Below are 17,650 nucleotides of genomic sequence, written 5' to 3' on the forward strand. Positions count from 1 at the left end.
ATCTCTAATCAAAAGCTTTGAAGGCTCCAGTATTGCTTACACGAAAGAATGTAGCATATACATTCAATAAATAGCCTTGAAGCTTCCAGTATTGCTACCTTCTGCCTGTCATTCTACGTATTGCAGGAATCTCTACTATTCCTTCAAAATATGCTCTACAGCCATAGGACATCATGCATATTCCAGGGCAAATTTCCAGGTATCGGAAGACGATTTCAAGGCTTCAGACACAGGAGGTGAAGACCCCCAATACAGTCGAAGTGCTTAAGAGGAAGCTTTATCTCGGGCCCAACTCCGACGCTGCCTATTTAAATACGTGTAAAATGCAAAAACATTTTTCTGAGATAACCCCTGAACCGATCTTAATTAAATTTTTTGCATTTGAGAGAGAAAGTGAAATTCTAGTTACTGTTGGAAGCGGAATTTCGATTTAGAGCTTGAATTTTGTTAAAATGATTTTCCAATATTCGACCGTTTGAAAACAATAGAAGCATGAAGTTTACAAATACATAGCTCTGCATCAAGAACAGGTATCGCGGTTCTGTAAACGGCATCCATTACATCATTCAAAGTGGACAAATTCGATGTCATTTTACATCTTGCGTGAATTTGTTACGTTGTTTACAAGGGTTCTGCAAAAGCTGTATTTCTGTATTACTAAGTTTTTAATATTCATGTGTAACATCAGTTTTGTCTGCTTAAGATTTACTGTTAGATGAAATTCACAGTAATTGTATTAAAATTTTCATTGTGTTAGAGTTGTAAACTTGATAGTTTCGTTTTTTGAAAATTTTAGATTTTTGTCAATTTTTTTATAAAAAATTGACCACCTAACTAAAAAATTCAAAACCAACAGTCACTAGATTTTAAGTTATTCGTTTAAATGCAACAAACCTCGTCAGATTTGGTGCAGTAATTGCAGAGAAAAACGAATTCTCCTTTTACATGTATTTAGATGGCACCCGAGCTAAAGCTTCCTCTTAATTGACTGAGATGCCAATATCTTGTGGCTTTTAATGAGGGTCTTGCTGGATTACACATTCGAGATGAGGATGTTGGTGTGTGCCCAATTGTTTTTGTAGCCATGTTATTTTAGCATGCAACCACTCGAATAATTTTGCTAACTTTGAAATACAAGAAAAAGCATCCTATTTGTTCCTTCTAAAACAATCCCATTTTGAGTAAATTAAATTGCTGGCTTGTCTGTGTATTTTAATAGTTTTTAGCGCAAAGAAATGCAGGACACTAGAGAAGGCACACAGAACACAGCGCTACTGTCAACTGATGCTTTATCGCACTTGGTCACAGTATATATAGCACCGTACAATAAAAGACGGAAAGGGAGTGTCACGTTACCACAGCATCACGGCGTAAGCAGCCACCGCTACTGTGACAAGAACGGCATCTCTAGCTCACGCAATCTTTGTTGCTGTTCATTTCAAACGCCTCTACGGTTTCCCTTGTCAGTAAATCAGAATGCCTTATAACTTAAGGGGGCTCCTATCTAAATACACGTAAAAGGAGAATTCTTTTTTGTCGGCAACCACTACACCAAACTTTACAAAGATTGTTGCATTTACAAGACAAACTTAAAATCTAGTGTCTGTTGGTTTCGAATTTTTTGTTTAGGTCATCACTTTTTTACTAAAAATTGCAAATTTTCTGAAAACGAAACTTTGATTTGCAGCAATGAAATATGATATCACAATTCTGTGAATTGCATATAATAGTACATCTAAATCTGACAAAATTAATATCCTGCACATGAATCTCAAAAAACGTAATAATACGGAAATACAGCTTTTGTAAAACCCTCGTACTCAATGTGAAAAAAAACTTATACGTAATGTATAAATTGACTTACAGTTCAGGATGTCTACCAACCGAAAAAACCGGGAAATCTCAGGGTTTTTGAGAAGTCTCGAAAAACTTTGGGAAAACTCAGGGAATTTGTGCCTCTATCAGGGAAAATTAGCTGTAATTTTATTGAAAGGGTCGAAAGTTGCGGTAATGGTGGCTCGAGTAACAGACAGAAATCGTAATGAATCGTCTTTGACGTCCTGTCATCGGCTGGAGGAGTTGCCAGTGTACAGTCAACGACCGACTCCGGATTCCTGATAATTTGGACGGATTCGCGGCACCACCACGTACCCCATGGAGTCAATGTATTAGAACGTCTGAAATTTCAGACACAAGAACTCTTCGCCGTCCGATTTTCCAGATGTTTTGCTGTGACCGCAGGTCCGAAACGGCATTAATGCCACCACTGCTGCCATTTTGATTACCTCGGCGCTCTTGCACGCAGATCCGCTGGCAGCCGTAGCCACCACTGCGGCAATGCTTGGCCTAGCTGCTTCGACGTTCGCTATGAAGCTTGTTGCCGTTGGGTGCCATGTTTTTTATTGAAAGAATTCGCTGGTGTCAGCAATGGCAGGGCAAAGGTGGAGCAAAGGCGGAGCGTACCTCGCGATTGGCTTGGAAGCTTGGAAAGCACGGTGCGTTGCATAATGCCAGTTCTCGAAAGTCAGCTTAGCCTCCGTACATATACGTTACTTGGTGAAGCATACACAAAAGTATCGCAGTGAAGCATAACGAGCGTGGGAAGGGGCTATTGCCATGGGACACAGTAAGTATTCCTTAATTATACACGCGTGCACCCCGTACTTTCTGTCACAGTACAAGCACCGATATGCCTACTACGTGTACCCACGGGCCTTCAGAGCATTTTCGAATGTGTCTGTGGCGGGTTGAGCTCTTCAGGGCAGTAAATGACGTGCATTTATTTTTTTCCAACTGGACAATTTTTCGGACGTTCTCGTGGGCCCTAAGGAGTTCAAAAACTCGGACGTGGACTGTGCAACTGAAGAAAATGCTTCAAATTGTCCGTGGGGCGAACGAGTGGCGGAAGGAGTACAAGAGCAGCAAGGATCAACGCATTTGAAAGAACTTGAGCACAAAAAACAGTGTTGGCTGATGCCCAGATGCAAGTGCCCCGCATCCAAACCAAAATAAACTCTTTAAAGGAGTGAAACAGAACAATGAGGCGCCGTGCGTGGGTTGAGAGTATGTCAGGACAGTCGAGGTTGAGTTACGAGCTGTTGAGAGAGAATCTCAATTGTGACAAAGTTCGGGCCTCAACCACTGAGCTTGTTATCACTGCAGTTGATAGAAATCGCTCATATTCGAAAATATTTGATTTTGTATGCATCTCCTTTTTAATTCGTATTTGAGAATGTCCGACTCGCTTAGCAAGTTTTTTCGAAGACATTTTACTTGCTGTGCATTTTGCTAATGCCTCCCTTCTATTCTCTTTTTGAATAACATAAACACTACTCCTTAATATTCAAATTGGATTAAGTTTTTTTTTATATATGCTTACTAGAGAGTGACAGCGCCGGGCGATATGGTTTCAGCTCGTCTTGACAAAAAACATAGTTCAACATCACTCCGGGAATTTTGCAAAGGCACTCAGGGAAAATCTGGAAAACTCGGGGAATTTGGAAATGTCAACTTGGTCGACACCCTGCTTATTGAATTTGTCCGCTTTGAAGGATCTAATGGATCCTGTTTACAGAATCGCGATAGCTGTTGATGGTGAGCTATTTGTAAACTTCGTGCTACTATTTTTTTTTTCGAACTTATGACTTTTTGAAAATTCAACAATTCAGACCCTAAATTGAAAATCCGCTTTCCAACAGTCCAACTTTCTCAAATGAAAATATTTCATTAAAATTGGTGCAGGGGTTGTCTCAGAAAATGGTTTTGGTGTTTTACATTTATTTGAACAGGCGGCGTCGGAGTTCAGCCCGAGCTAAAGCTTCCTCATAATGCATCACAGCAGTTCTATAGGAAACCCACGAAACAACGCTTACTACGCGGAAGCCTGCGGCCGCAGTGGTGCTCAAATAAGCAAAAACTACGAGGAAAGAAAACCCAACGCAAGCTTTGTGGGAGCCGTTATCTCTGTCGGGCATCTCTTCCGGAATGCCGATGAGCTGTCTAGCAAAATCGTCGATTAATTGCCAGTTGAGCAAGTACACTCTTAAACAAAACTACACCCTTTGGGTCGTACCTTGCCACAACAATAATTGTTGCCTGTCTTGTCCGCATTTCCTTTCTTTAACGCTGCGATCCCGGTACTTCCAAGTTACGAAAGGCATGTGCGTTATCAGCATGACAGAGCATTCTCAACAGGAAAGTAGCGAGCGCAGCGTTTTCAAAGAAGGAAATGCAAGGCAGATGATTATTGTTGTGGGACAAATATACAGCCCCAAAGGGTGCAGCCGTTTTAAGAGGGAAGGCTGACACAAGCGCGCTTGTTTCCAAGTGCCGAGGTAAAGCAACAGTCTCGGGGTGTGCTTCTTTTTATTGTGTTTTCTTTAGTTGTGCGTCATGGCATATGCCATGGCACGAATTTCAAACCTTTAAGGTCGATACACCACTTGGTGGCGAAAAAAAAGAAACAAATTATCTCCAGAATTCCTGGTTATGCGGCTCTCTTCCACGGGCGGGGTAGAGGTAGGAGTAGAAAAGGGGTGTCGGGAAAGTATTCGTCTGTAGTTGTCGCCAACACACAGCCTGTCGGCGAGTAAGGGAAAGATGAGGTGGGGGTTCCTGTTGCCGAAATAAGGCCAAACTACACGTACGCTTGCCTGCGCATGAAAGCTCGCGCCCGAGGGCCTTGCGATTTCTGCTCCTCACTAGTAATGGCGGTTTGAACCTACAAGACGCGCATCTGTGCGGTTCCACTTGGCTTATATTTTCGCCTTGGTAAACATGTTTTGTACTTTTGTGAGGCAGCTAGAGTGCAGGTTTCAGTGAAGGTTTCAGAATAGCGTTTGTCGTCTTACGTACATTAAACGCAAGCACTTTTGTGGGGCGTTTTAGTCTGCGTCCCTTCAAGACATTTAGTTTAACTTATGGGAACGCTAGGAAGCTTTATTGAGCGTGATGTTAAAAATTAATTTCGCTCAAAGAGAAAATGCAGCAGGCGTGGAACTTTCCACTTCCAGATCCAATGACCAAGCAAGCACCGGCACAGAAATCTTGACGTTGTAATTTGCGCAGGGGTAATTCGTAGCTTGTTGCTCTGATCTCTTGGAAGATTTGTGGTCATAATCACGTTGTGTGATCACAGTCGCAAAACAAGTTCTCTTATTTTCTCGGGCATCATACTATAGACATGAGCGGAAGCACCTTATCGCTACATCTTTGGTAAACATTTCTTAGTCCACAGGGTGAAATCGCGCTTGAGGAACCGTTCTTAAAAGCGTCCTTCGCCCACAGGTGGTGTTCACAGCTACTCTTGTCGGCGCTGAGAACAATGCTGCTTTAGGCCCACGTGATTTATAAATCAGTGATCTCTGAAGCAGAAGTACCGCCACTATTTGGTGCGCACTCCGCTTATTCGTCATTGGAGATGAGCTTCCGCTAACTACATGCCTGCCGTTCACCATTTCATTGTAGAAGCTTCAACATGACAACTTGCAAACATGTGATAACAGAGACCTGTATCTCCTCATTGCGAAAACTGACAGCTACAGATGAGTTTTTCACTCTGTGTGCTTCATTTGTTGCCTGCCGTCTGAGTGCCAGACGACATGCACCGCTGAGAACCGTTGTACATAGGGCAGCGCCACTTTTCCATCATGATGCAATGAAGTGGCAAACTACGCTCTAGACGGGTCAGTCATGTATGTCTTTTCTCTCTATGGGTCGGTTCTACAGACAATTCTACAGGTCCCTATCTTCTAATCATTGGTGCTGGTTAAGGTAGTGCGGGTGAAAAGCCGTCATTTTGAATCCTCCAAACCGATTACTTGGAAACTGGTATTTGGGCGGCCACGTCCAGCACGCTAGCATGAGGGTTTGAGGCCATAAAATGCTAGAACATCCATGCATAGCTTCCACCGCTGTTTCTTGATGCTGCCGATTTCTCAGGTTTTCATAATTTCTGATGATAATCGATGTGTTTGGTCTAGCACCACACTTCTATGACCGATATGTACTTGCGGCCTTCCTCTTCTTGCCATTTGCAGCTCCGAAGGCAAGGATCATGTTTTCTTTCTGCTCATTCGAGAAAGACATGGCGACTGGGACGAAACAAAGCGCACCTTTAAACATTTACACTGACGTTGTCGATTCGCTTTTGTGGTGACAGGTCTTGTGGCAAAAAACAAAAAACCATCCATGCACTTTATCTACGCTAAGAGACAACAGCTATCACAGCTTGTTTCCAACACACCAAGCGTGACGTGTTAATTCGGCCGGGGCGCGGCAGATAAGGCACTAGCTCGATCATGATGTTTTTCTTAATTTCCTTTATTTTTTTCTGGCTAACTCAGAGGGAGCCTATTCGAGGGCGCTGCTTTATGATACGGGTGGTAGCGGAGTCACGTGGTATTCTCCATCTTTCGCAGGATTTATCGATCGTAAAAACTTGGTACTCAATTAGTACGTCGCTGAAGCAAACCACAGCTAGATGTCCCTTGGCTGCACCTACAAATTCCTCATTGATACTTCGATAATTAGCATAGTACGTTACAAGATAGATAATTAATTAAAATGACCTAATAAATCTCAGTAGCGAAAAAATTACTGGCAGCTACTCCACTGTACTGGAAACAATATGCACTATACTTTCTTCAAGTAATGCATTGCGCTTTCTTTTTTTAAATCTTGCAAGGATATTTCATTGGGACACCCTATATGACCTCTACATACAAGTGGCGATGTTTCTATCCCTAATAAATGTTATAAATTATTAGAAATGTTTTTTTTAATGAGTCATTAGCATTGTTCACTAGAAAGAGAAGCAATACTAAGACAACAAAAAACTCTGCCGAAGGGGCAACTGCAGTTACCCCTTCGGCATGAACTTCATGAAGTTTGTAGGTTTTTCCAGGGTCAAAAAAGCATGCAAAGCAATTTGAAGCAAAGTGAACATGCAGCAACAAATTCATTCTCTGGGCATAGGCTATCCATACCTCTAGAAATAATTTTTTATTTGCTACCTCCTTATCTTTCAAAAATATAATGAAATTTGTCCTGTGTATATATTTGAATAATTGTGTATGTGCATAGTGTTTACAGTGTAAATTTAAAACAATGTTGAAGTGAGAAAATCTGGATGAGGCAGGCACCACTAGTGCTTCTAATTCGCTTGTCCTATTGTCACGATTTGCAGAAATAAAGTGCAAGTGTGAATTAAAAGCTATGCACGTCCTCACCAACAATAATACAGTAAGCTACTAGCCACAATAAAATTTTAAGTGAGAAGGTCAAGGCAAGTGAAAAGGTCGAGGCAAGTGAAAAGAAACCTCAAATGATAAAATGAGTGAAAAAGCTCTAGTAATGACATTTTAGGTGTATGTGGGGGTGAGGGGGGAAGGATTTGGCATCGAATTCGGCCCAACTTGTGACCTTTTGCGTCGAGATGAGGGAGCAAGAATCGAGATTTGCTGCAGACGTTTGGTTCCCTGTAGCTATGCCAGTAGAGAGAGAGAGAGAAACAACTTTATTGACCAAGAGGTTCGGGCACGTAGGTCCCAGGGTCCCCGCACGGCCCCACTGCGCTATATGTTTGTGAGTTCATGGAGTTCCATGACGTGGGCGGCCCGGTCAGTGGCGATCTTCTGCCTGGCCGGGTCCGTCGAGCGCAGAAGGGTCTCCCATTCCTCCCATGTAGTCAGGAGCTCCGGGCCCCGCGGGGGAGGGTCCGCCGGGCATTCAAGGAGAATGTGGGTAAGCGTAGCATGGGGGTGAGTGCATTGAGCACACGAGGGGGTGTATGCTCCCGGGCGGATGCGGGAGAGGAAATAGGGGGAGGGAAGGGTGCGGGTCTGGAGGCGGCGCCATAGTATTTGGTGATAGTTGCCAAGGGATTGGTGGGGCGGGGGGTATAGCTGACGTTCGGCGCGATATGCCTGGGTCAGCTCGCTGAAAGAGTGCATGCGCTCCCGGGAAGAGCTCGACTCCGAATCCGCCGCCGCCCGGTTGATGAGACCTCGGGCGTGGTCATTGGCGGCTTCGTTGCCGGGGTTCCCGGAGTGCGCAGGCACCCAGATCAGTTCCACCTGGCGGGGCGGGTTTGCGGAGGGCGAGCTGAGAATGCGGAAGGCGGTCTCGTGGACTCGTCCTCGTGCAAAATTTAGGAGTGCGGTTTTTGAGTCGGAAAGGACGTACCGAGCATTAGTGTGTGTAAGGGCAAGCGCGATCGCCGCTTCTTCCGAGGATTCCGGGGTGGATGCGCCAGGAAGGTGGAGAGTTGCGATGGGTTGGAGAGTATTGTCGACGGCTACAGCTACCGCGTCGTCGCCCGTGCAGGCCGCATCCACCCATACGGCGTCAGCTTCGTTACCGTAGTATTTGTGTAGAGCTTTTGCGCGGGCTTTGCGGCGGGCCGAATGATAGGTGGCGTGGGTGTTCCGAGGGAGAGGTTTTGCTGTGAGCTGAGTGTGTATGGGGCGGGGAACTGATAGGAGTGTGGGGTCGGCTGCTGGTATGTGAATTCGGAGAGCGTCTAGTATGTAACGTCCTGTGATAGATTGAGCTAAACGAGTGTATTGTGCTTGCCTGTGGGCCTCTATGAGTTCGTGTGTGGTGTTGTGGAGCCCAAGCTGGAGAAGTTTGGTGGTTTGCGTGTTAGGGGGGAGGGTAGGGCCACCTTGTAGGCTTTGCGAAGCATAGCATCTAGGGTGGCGATTTCTTCTTGTCTAAGTCGAAGATATGGTATTGTGTAGAGGAAACGGCTAAGTATGAAGGCATGAATGAGACGACACAAATCGCGCTCCTTCATGCCATAGTGTTTTCCGGAAATTCTTCGGATGAGGTGCGACAGCGCTTCCGTCACCCGCTTGAGTTTCCGGATAGTGAAAGTGTTCCGGCCGTTGCTCTGGATGTGTAGGCCCAAGATCCGCAGTGTGTCGACCTCCGGGATGGAGTGTCCGGCTAGAGTAACGGTGATTGGGGCTGTGGGAAGAGTACGTGGTGAGGGACGCATGAAAATTATCTGAGACTTTTCCGGGGAACAGGATAGACCAATGCTTTGTGCGTGCTGTTGTGTGATGTTTGCAGCGGTTTGTAAGGTTTCCTCTATGTCACCATCACTGCCGTGGGTGGTCCACAGAGTGATGTCATCTGCATAGAGGGTGTGGTGAAGGTGAGGGATATCTTGAAGAGCATGGGCTAAGGGAATGAGTGTGGAATTGAAGAGAAAAGGGGAAAGGACAGAACCTTGCGGAGTACCCACTCCGCTGAGGGTGTACGGAGGGGACGCATGGGAGCCCATATGAACCTCGGCCGTGCGTCCCGAGAGGAACGCTTGTATGTACGCGTACATGCGGACGCCTACATCGAGGGGGGAGAGAGCCGCCATGATCGCTTGGTGTTCTACGCGATCAAAGGCCTTGGACAAGTCCAGGGCCAAGACGGCTTTAGTATGAGCGGGGATGAGAGGGTCAAAGATGTCGTGCGTCAATTGAAGCATTGCATCTTGGGCGGAGAGACCTGGGCGGAAGCCCACCATGCTGTGCGGATATAGGTTGTGGTCGTGCATATGCTGATTGAGTCTGTTTAAAGCAACATGCTCCAGAAGCTTCCCGAGACATGATGTGAGTGATATGGGGCGGAGGTTTGATATGGTGTGGGGTTTGTTCTGTTTCGCGATGAAGATAATTTTGGCATGGCGCCAGGACTGTGGCAGGGTGCCCTCTCTCCAGCATTGATTAAAATATTCTGTAATCTGTGTGATAGATTGATCGTCCAGGTTACGGAGCATAGAGTTTGTTATTCTGTCCTTTCCCGGTGCAGAGCTTGTGCGGATGTTTTGCAGGGCCATGCGGACCTCTTGTTCCGAAATATCGGTGTCAAGGGCCTCATTCGCGGCTCCTGTGTAGGGTGGTAGAGGGGGGGAGGTGCCGGGTGCCGTGTGTTCTGTCCGGAGTTGGTCCAGAAGGGTGTCGGGGGAGAGCGTGGAGTTGTGGATGAGGCGTGTGATGTGATGTTGTGATGCTGTGCGCGAGTGTGTGGGGTCAACAAGATGCCGTAGGAGTTGCCATGCGTTCTTGGTAGAGAGGTTGCCAGATATACTGTTGCACACCTGACCCCAGTTGGAACGGCACAGCTCCTCGGCGTGTGCAGCGATTTGTGTTTGTAGCGTGGCCAGTCTTCGTTTTAGCTTTCTGTTATGTTTTTGGCTTTTCCATCTCTCTAGGATGCTGTGGTGTGCCTCCCAGAGGTGGGCTAGGCGCGTGCCCAGTGTTGGGGTGTCGGGTGACGTGGTAATGTGTTGTGTGTGTGCGGTTATATCGTTTAGGAGAGATGCGACCCACTGATCAATGTCTTGTATCGGGGTGTCTGGGTGTTCTTGTCGTGCGGACCGGATTGCATCCCATTTGATAAGATTGTGGGTGAGGAGTCGAGGGCTGTGTTGTGTGTGAGGTATTTGGATGGCTATCATGTAATGGTCGCTTCCGAGTGTGTGTTGCGTTCGTGACCACGAGATACCTTTGAGGCAACGGCTAAGTGTAAGGTCCGGACTAGTATCCATGGTTACACTGTTGCCAATTCGGGTTGGTGTGTGAAAGTTGTTATGTGTAGTGAGGCGCAGGTCTTGGACAGTAGTCCAAAGCCTGCGACCCCGTGCTGTGATGTACCGATAACCCCAGTCTGTATGCTGAGAGTTAAGGTCGCCTCCTATGAGTAAGGGATTTCGGCCCGCGATGCTATGAATTTTATGGAGTAGAGTATCGAGAGTGGTCATAGCTTGGCGCGGGGTGTGGTATATGTTGGCAATAAAGATCGGAGGTGTATTACGTTTCGTGGGGATGATTTCAATGAGGACACACGGAGTGGTGGAGGTGATTGTGTGTTCTTGGTAGGTAATAGTGCGATGTATCAGTGTGGATACCCGAGGGTTGGCGGTGGTGTCTGAGTGTACTGCGTGGTAACTGGGAAGTTTGGCTTGGTGTTGTGTGTCCTGCAACAAAAGGATCTTAGGTATGGCAGGGAGGGTAGGTATTAAGAGCTGCAGCGGCGCGCGCTTGCCCCGAAAGCCGCGGCAGTTCCATTGAATTAGTGATAGGTGGGTAGAATTATCCCGGCCCGCCATATTGGAGCGTGGGTGGGGCGAGGATAGGTTCTCGTGGTGGTAGTGGAATAGGAGGAGTAGGTAGGTGTAGGATGGAGGAAGGGGAAACCTCCTGTGAAGAGCTGGTGTTTGTCTCTAGCCTCTGAAGGCGCGTCTCAAATTGTGCAAAAGTACGTTCGAGAGTTAGGCTTAAGCGTGTGAAAAGTGTGTCCATCTGTTGCTCAAGGCGAGAAGATAGCTGTTCGGCGAGTGTGGTGAACTTGGTTTCGAGGCGCGTCTCCAGAGCTACCAATTTGGCGTCAAATTTGGATTCCAAGTCTTTAAGATCAGCCTGATAATCGGCATGCGAGTCCGATGTGCGTTTCTTTTTATGGGGGGGTGAGGCGGGTATGGCAGGTGCGGTGGGTGATTCTGCAGTGGGTGGGAGAATTCGCTCTGGGGAGGGATGCTGGGGTGTGGAGGGGGGAACGGGGTTCTGTGTTAAAAGTGTGGTGAGGCGGCTTACCTCCACACGCAGAGCCCGAAGCTCCTGGTCGCGGGGGTCCGGGGTATGTGGGGTGTTGCTTGCCAGTTTATGGTTCACGTTGGGCGTCTTCAGCTTGTCCGCCCATGTCGGTCGGTCCGAGCTCTTAGAGCGCCCTGTTTGTTGGCCGGCAGATGGTTCCGAGCGTTGGAATCCTGAACTGCGCGGTGAGTTGTGGTCGTCTTGTCGCCGGGATTGTGCTTCGCGTTCTGGGGTAGGCTTCGTTGTCCTGTGGAGGTGGCGGTGCTCGCATTCCCGGGTTCCGGACAAGTGCGGGCCTTGGCAGATGATGCAAACGGGAGTGCATGTTGGATTTGGTTCCTTCGGGTGTGACTCGCCGCATCTGGGGCACTTGTGTGTCCTAGGTTGGATACAAACATCTGTGCGGTGGCCTATGGTCCGGCAGTTGCTACAGGTCTCGATCCTTGGTGTGTAAGGCGTGCACATATGCAGTCCTCCGCCATAAACAATTTTTCGGGGGACGATGGCTTGACCGAAGGTGATAAGTATCGAGCGTGTAAGACCCATCCGTCGAGCATCTAGTATAGTAGCATAGGGGTTGCGGGCGATCAGGTCTGCTAGAAGCTCTTGCGGCGATTCTTTCCAGTAGGCATTCGTAATAACTCCCCTAACTGAGCCATCAGGGGGTGCGATATATGCCGCCATGGCATACTCACGTTGGTCGTAGATGATGTGCTGGAGTTGCACAAGCTTGAGAGCGTCATCTTGATTCGCCGCAGACACTATGCAAGTGTTATTGACCGGGTGAATTCGAAGTGTCAGCGTGGAGGGGTCGGTAAGTGCAGCGGCCTGCATGAGAGCGGTGAGGAGGTAGCGTGGCTGGAGCATCGTCAGGTCAAGGCCTCCCTGGGAGCGGAAGACGACTTTATATTCGTCTGGCGGAAGAGCCGGCAGCTGCTTGATCTTTTGTGCAGCTGTACGGAGCACGCGTAGCTGCGTCGAGGAGCTGTGTGGTGCGGGAGTTGTGGCAGTATCCCGCGTTTCCCGCGGCTGGCTCTGCGATTCCCGACCGGTAGGATCGGCGCTTGGATCTTGGGTCGCTTTTCTGGTTTTCCGGTGATTCGCCTGTGTTCTCAGGACTTGGGTCCAGTCCCGAGGGTCATACTGGCTCGGGTCCATGTCGGTACCTTGCACCTGAACCTCCATGCTGTATGAAAGCGTTGGTGTAGTCGTGCGCACTCGAGATAGCAGCGACCGGCAGTTTCGCCGTCGCGGCGGCCGAGCGTCTCGACGGAGCTGGGGAGCCGGAGTCCTATGCCAGTAGTTTTTATTCAGTGCGCACTTGGTCAGCTGCCCTGCCGTGGCTTAATTTGCCTGCAGAGCGGGAACACTAAAACCAACCGCGCACTTCGACGTGCGATCATGTGTTGGGCCACCACTGGCCCAGCAGATTTCGGCTGCAATCACGTCGCGGTATGCTCCCTCATCTTCTTTCCTTCCTCCATGCAAGCCACCATAATCCTGTTGCTGTGCGGAAGCGTCTCGTTAAGCCTATGGGCGCGAAATTGCCGAACGATTTCACAAATTGGACGTGCTATGCGCCCATAATTAACGTTTCAGATGAGTTTACAGAAAGCGAAAGCTCATTCCAATAGTTCCTGGTGATCAACGGGAGTGAAACGTAGCCATCACGAGAATTCGCGCTGAAGCGGCAGCCATGGGTGTCGCCATATGTTTGACAATGCTATTTCTTAGCGTGCATCGATGCGGACGATCGGTCCCTGCGTATACGTGAGGCGCGTGGGCGCGATCTTTCGCGCGCCGGCACGCGTACGCGTAGTTTGGCGTTTATGCCCACACCACACGTACGCTTGGGGACGCGCGCGAGCTCGCATCCGCGTGCCTACGCATGCGCAGACAGTGCGACACGGTTCGTATGCGTCGAAACGTGGCGCGATCTCGGTGAATCATCGGTGAACAGCTGCCTTTTAAAGCGAAACCTTGCCCCGAACTTGCGATTTCGCCGTGGCGGTGTACCGAGGAGGCACATGACGTCACAACGCGCGCCTCGCCGCTGATATTAAAGCGAACGCTTTACTGGCCGCGAACTTGCGATTTCGCCGTGGCGCTGCTCCGAGGCGGCACATGACGTCACAACGCATGCCTAGCCGCGGATATTTCTCTCGCTCCGTAGTCGCTACTGCGCATGCGCCACTATTAGCACCGAGCCACAGGTGTTCCGCCGCCGCCGTTTGGGATGACGTCACACCGCGTTCCTCGTCGTTGCGCTCGCCCTACGCTCGCTGCGTCGCATGCCTGATAACATGTCGGAGGATTGAAAAGGAGAGCTCGCGTGCGCCGCAACCACAGTTGGGGCGGCTGTATGGACGGTGACAATTCTGAGAAGCATGAGGAGGCCTGGAATCGACATTGGAACGAGATGAAGAGGAAACGAATCGCCCAGGAAACAGACGAACAGCACGCCGAGCGACTGGCTGAACGCCGCAACATAGCTAGACAACCAGACTATCCTGGACTTGCAATCAAGATTAACCAAGGCTAACCATGATATGCTTTCGCTACGTATATCCTGACATAGCCGAGCTAAGGCACTGCCAATTTTGTTATCGCTCGCTTGGGCGGCCTCGCGTCGGTGCGCCTGGCTACGCAGCTACGGCGCGGTACATTCAACTCTCAGTGAAGCAGATTTATATCATGCAAGGAAGTGCTTAATCTTTCCTTTTTGTGCTGATCTTCGGCTCCTGCTGGCGGTACTTCATCTACACAACCGTCTCCGCCTGCAGCCCCGACCTACGTCGCCGTTTCCCCACCTCGGGATCCTGGTGTTTTCAACGGAGTCGGCAGTCCTGATGTTGACGACTGGCTCCGTTTATACGAACGTATCAACACCAGTCACAGGTGGGATCTGACTATTATGCTTGCCAACGTACTTTTCTAACTCGACGGAGCTCCATTGGCGTGATCCCAGACTCACGAAGAGGAGATGTCGAGCTGGGATCTCTTCAAAGACAAGCTACGCGACCTTTTTGGCAATCCGTTTGGTCGACAAGTCAACGCCAAGAAAGCCCTTGCCACACGTGTACAGACGTCGACCGAGTCCTACGTCTCGTACATTCTCGACGTGTTGGCCCTTTCTGTCAAGGCTGACCTGAACATGACTGAGGACGATAAGGTTAATCAGGTCCTCAAAGGCATTGCTGACGACGCCTTCAATTTACTGGTGTTTACGAACGTCACCAGCATCGATACCATCCTAGAGGAGTACCGCCGTCTCGAGCATGCTAAAAGCCGCCGGGTATCCCAGCACATCATGCGACTTCCCAACACAGCTGCTACGTCATCCTGTGACGACCTCTTCCACTAGCCGTCGCGATGTGACAACTTGACCCGCATCATTCGTCGTGAGGTCGAAGCGGCACAACCGGCGGCCCCTTCATTCCCGTTACCTGATAATTCTCCGGTGACAATCTCCTTGATCCAGGCCGTCGTCCGTCAAGAGTTGTCCAACGTCGGCGTGCAATCCATTCGTTCCGTACGCTCGGAACCTTTGTCTCCACGCACGTCCCCACATTCTTACTCCTCCTATGGACAGCGCAACCCCTCCGAATGGCGAACCGTGGACGACTAGCCGATCTGTTTTAACTGCCGACGCAGTGGACATGTCGCTCGCCACTGCCGCAGCCGCTGGACTTCTTCGACGTGCTATTATCCTCATTACTCCCCTCGCCCCTCTAGCGCATCCTTTTCTTTCGCCCCTTCTATGCCCGCTCCATCATCTGACCCTGCGACACCTTTGACACGACCCCGCTACTCCTGCTCGCCTTCTCCCTCCCGCCGCCAATCTCGCTCGCCCCCGTCACGCCGTGCTCCTTCTCCGACCTACTCGCCGCACCTCCGACCGGAAAACTAGACAGTGCAGCTTCTGGAGGTGGAGCTGCATTGACGACATTGGCACGAAATCCCCACTTCACCTTACCCACGAACAAGAATCTTTTGGACGTTTTCGTCGACAATGTTCCTGTGTGCGCGTTGATTAACACCGTGGCGCATGTGTCCATTATGAGTTCTGCTCTTCGCCGTCGGCTCAAGAAAGCTCTGACGCCTGCCCCGAACCGAGTTGTGCAAGTCGCCGACGGAGGGACTGTCGCTATTGTTGGCATGTGTTCTGCCCGACTCACCACTGCTGGGAGACACACCGTCGTTCTCTTTACCGTTATCGAGCATTGCCCTCACGAACTCGTTCTCGATCTGGATTTTCTTGCCCATTATTCTGCCTTCATTGACTGTTCGGCAGGCTCACTTCGCCTTGACTTGCCTCTTCTTGCCGACCCTGTGGACCCGCCGCCAAGCCATCTGAGCTGCATAGATTTTATTCGCCTACCACCTCACTCTGTGACACACGTCGACTTGTTGTCCACTCCAGCTGTACCTGACGGCAATTACGTGGCCGCACCAATTCCGGCCGTTATGTTTGCTCATGGTGTTACCGTGCCGCACACTGTGCTGAAAATTACCGGCAACCGCACCTGCCTTCCACTTATCAATTTCGCGCTAACCGCGCAAGTTCTGCCTCAGGGGATCTCCTTGGCTATAATTCGCGCTTTGCAAGATGATGAGATCGAGCCATTCACAGTGGAAGATCGCTACAGCTCAGCCCATACCGTGACGTCATCGCACGGTACTGCCGTCGACATTAAGAAGATAGTCTCCTCTGACCTTACACCTGCTCAAGCTGAAGCTCTTTAATTGCCGCGTTCTTGAAGGCTATCGCGACATATTTTACTTTGACAATAGACACTTAGGTGAAACGACCGTCGTGACCCATCGCATAAATACTGGCGATGCGAACCCTATTCACCGACGTCCATACCGTGTTTCTGCGTCGGAACGAGCTGTTATCCAACAGGAAGTCACAAAGATGCTTGCAAAGGACCTTATCGAGCCTTCCTGTAGTCCCTGGGCGTCTCCCGTCGTACTTGTCAAAAAGAAGGATGGAACGTGGCGCTTTTGTGTAGATTATCGCCACCTGAACAAAAGCACAAAAAAGGATGTGTACCCTTTGCCACGTATTGATGACGCTCTAGACTGCCTGTACGGTGCCACCTATTTTTCTTCTATCGACTTACGGTCCGGCTACTGACAGATATCCGTTAGATGACATGGACCGAGAGACGACTGCATTTGTTACCCCTGACACCCTTTATCAGATCAAGGTGATGCCTTTCGGTCTCTTTAACGCGCCCGCCACCTTCGAACGAATGATGGCCTCTGCTTCAGGGGTTCAAGGGGTCCACCTGTTTCTGCTATCTGGGCGACGTCATCGTTTATTCGCCCACATTCGACACGCATCTAGACCGTCTTTCAGCGATTCTTGACGTGTTCCGCCGCGCCAGTCTCCAGTTGAACTCGTCAAAATGTCATTTCGCACGCCGCCAAATCGCCGTCCTTGGACACCTCGTAGACGCCAGAGGCGTGCGACCCGATCCGGATAAAATTCGCGCCGTTACGAATTTTCCTGTTCCGAAGTCTACCAAGGACGTTCGTAGTTTCGTAGGGCTGTGCTCTTATTTCCGACGCCTTGTGAAGGATTTTGCGACCATCGCACGTCCCCTTACCGACCTCTTGAAGAAAGACGCCCGTTTTTCTTGGGGCTCCTGACCATGCCGCATCTTTCTCGCAGCTGACTACCCTCCTTACCACGCCTCCAATTTTGGCCCACTTCGACAGTTCGAACTGATGCCAGTGGTCGCGGTATAGGAGCAGTGTTAGCACAGCGCCAGCGTGGACATGATCGCGTTATAGCCTATTCCAGCCGACTTCTATCACCCGCCGCGCGCAATTATTCAATCACAGAGCGCGAGTGCCTCGCTCTTGTGTGGGCTGTTGCGAAGTTTCGTCCATACTTGTACGGACGCCTCTTCTGTGTCATCACTGATCACCACGCTCTCTGCTGGCTATCCTCGCTCAAGGACCCCACAGGACGACTCGCTCGCTGGGTGTTACGCCTGCAAGAATATACCTTCTCTGTGGTATATAAGACAGGACGCTTGCACCAG

This window comes from Dermacentor albipictus, chromosome 1, assembly GCF_038994185.2.
Source record: "Dermacentor albipictus isolate Rhodes 1998 colony chromosome 1, USDA_Dalb.pri_finalv2, whole genome shotgun sequence".
Lineage (NCBI taxonomy): Eukaryota > Metazoa > Arthropoda > Arachnida > Ixodida > Ixodidae > Dermacentor > Dermacentor albipictus.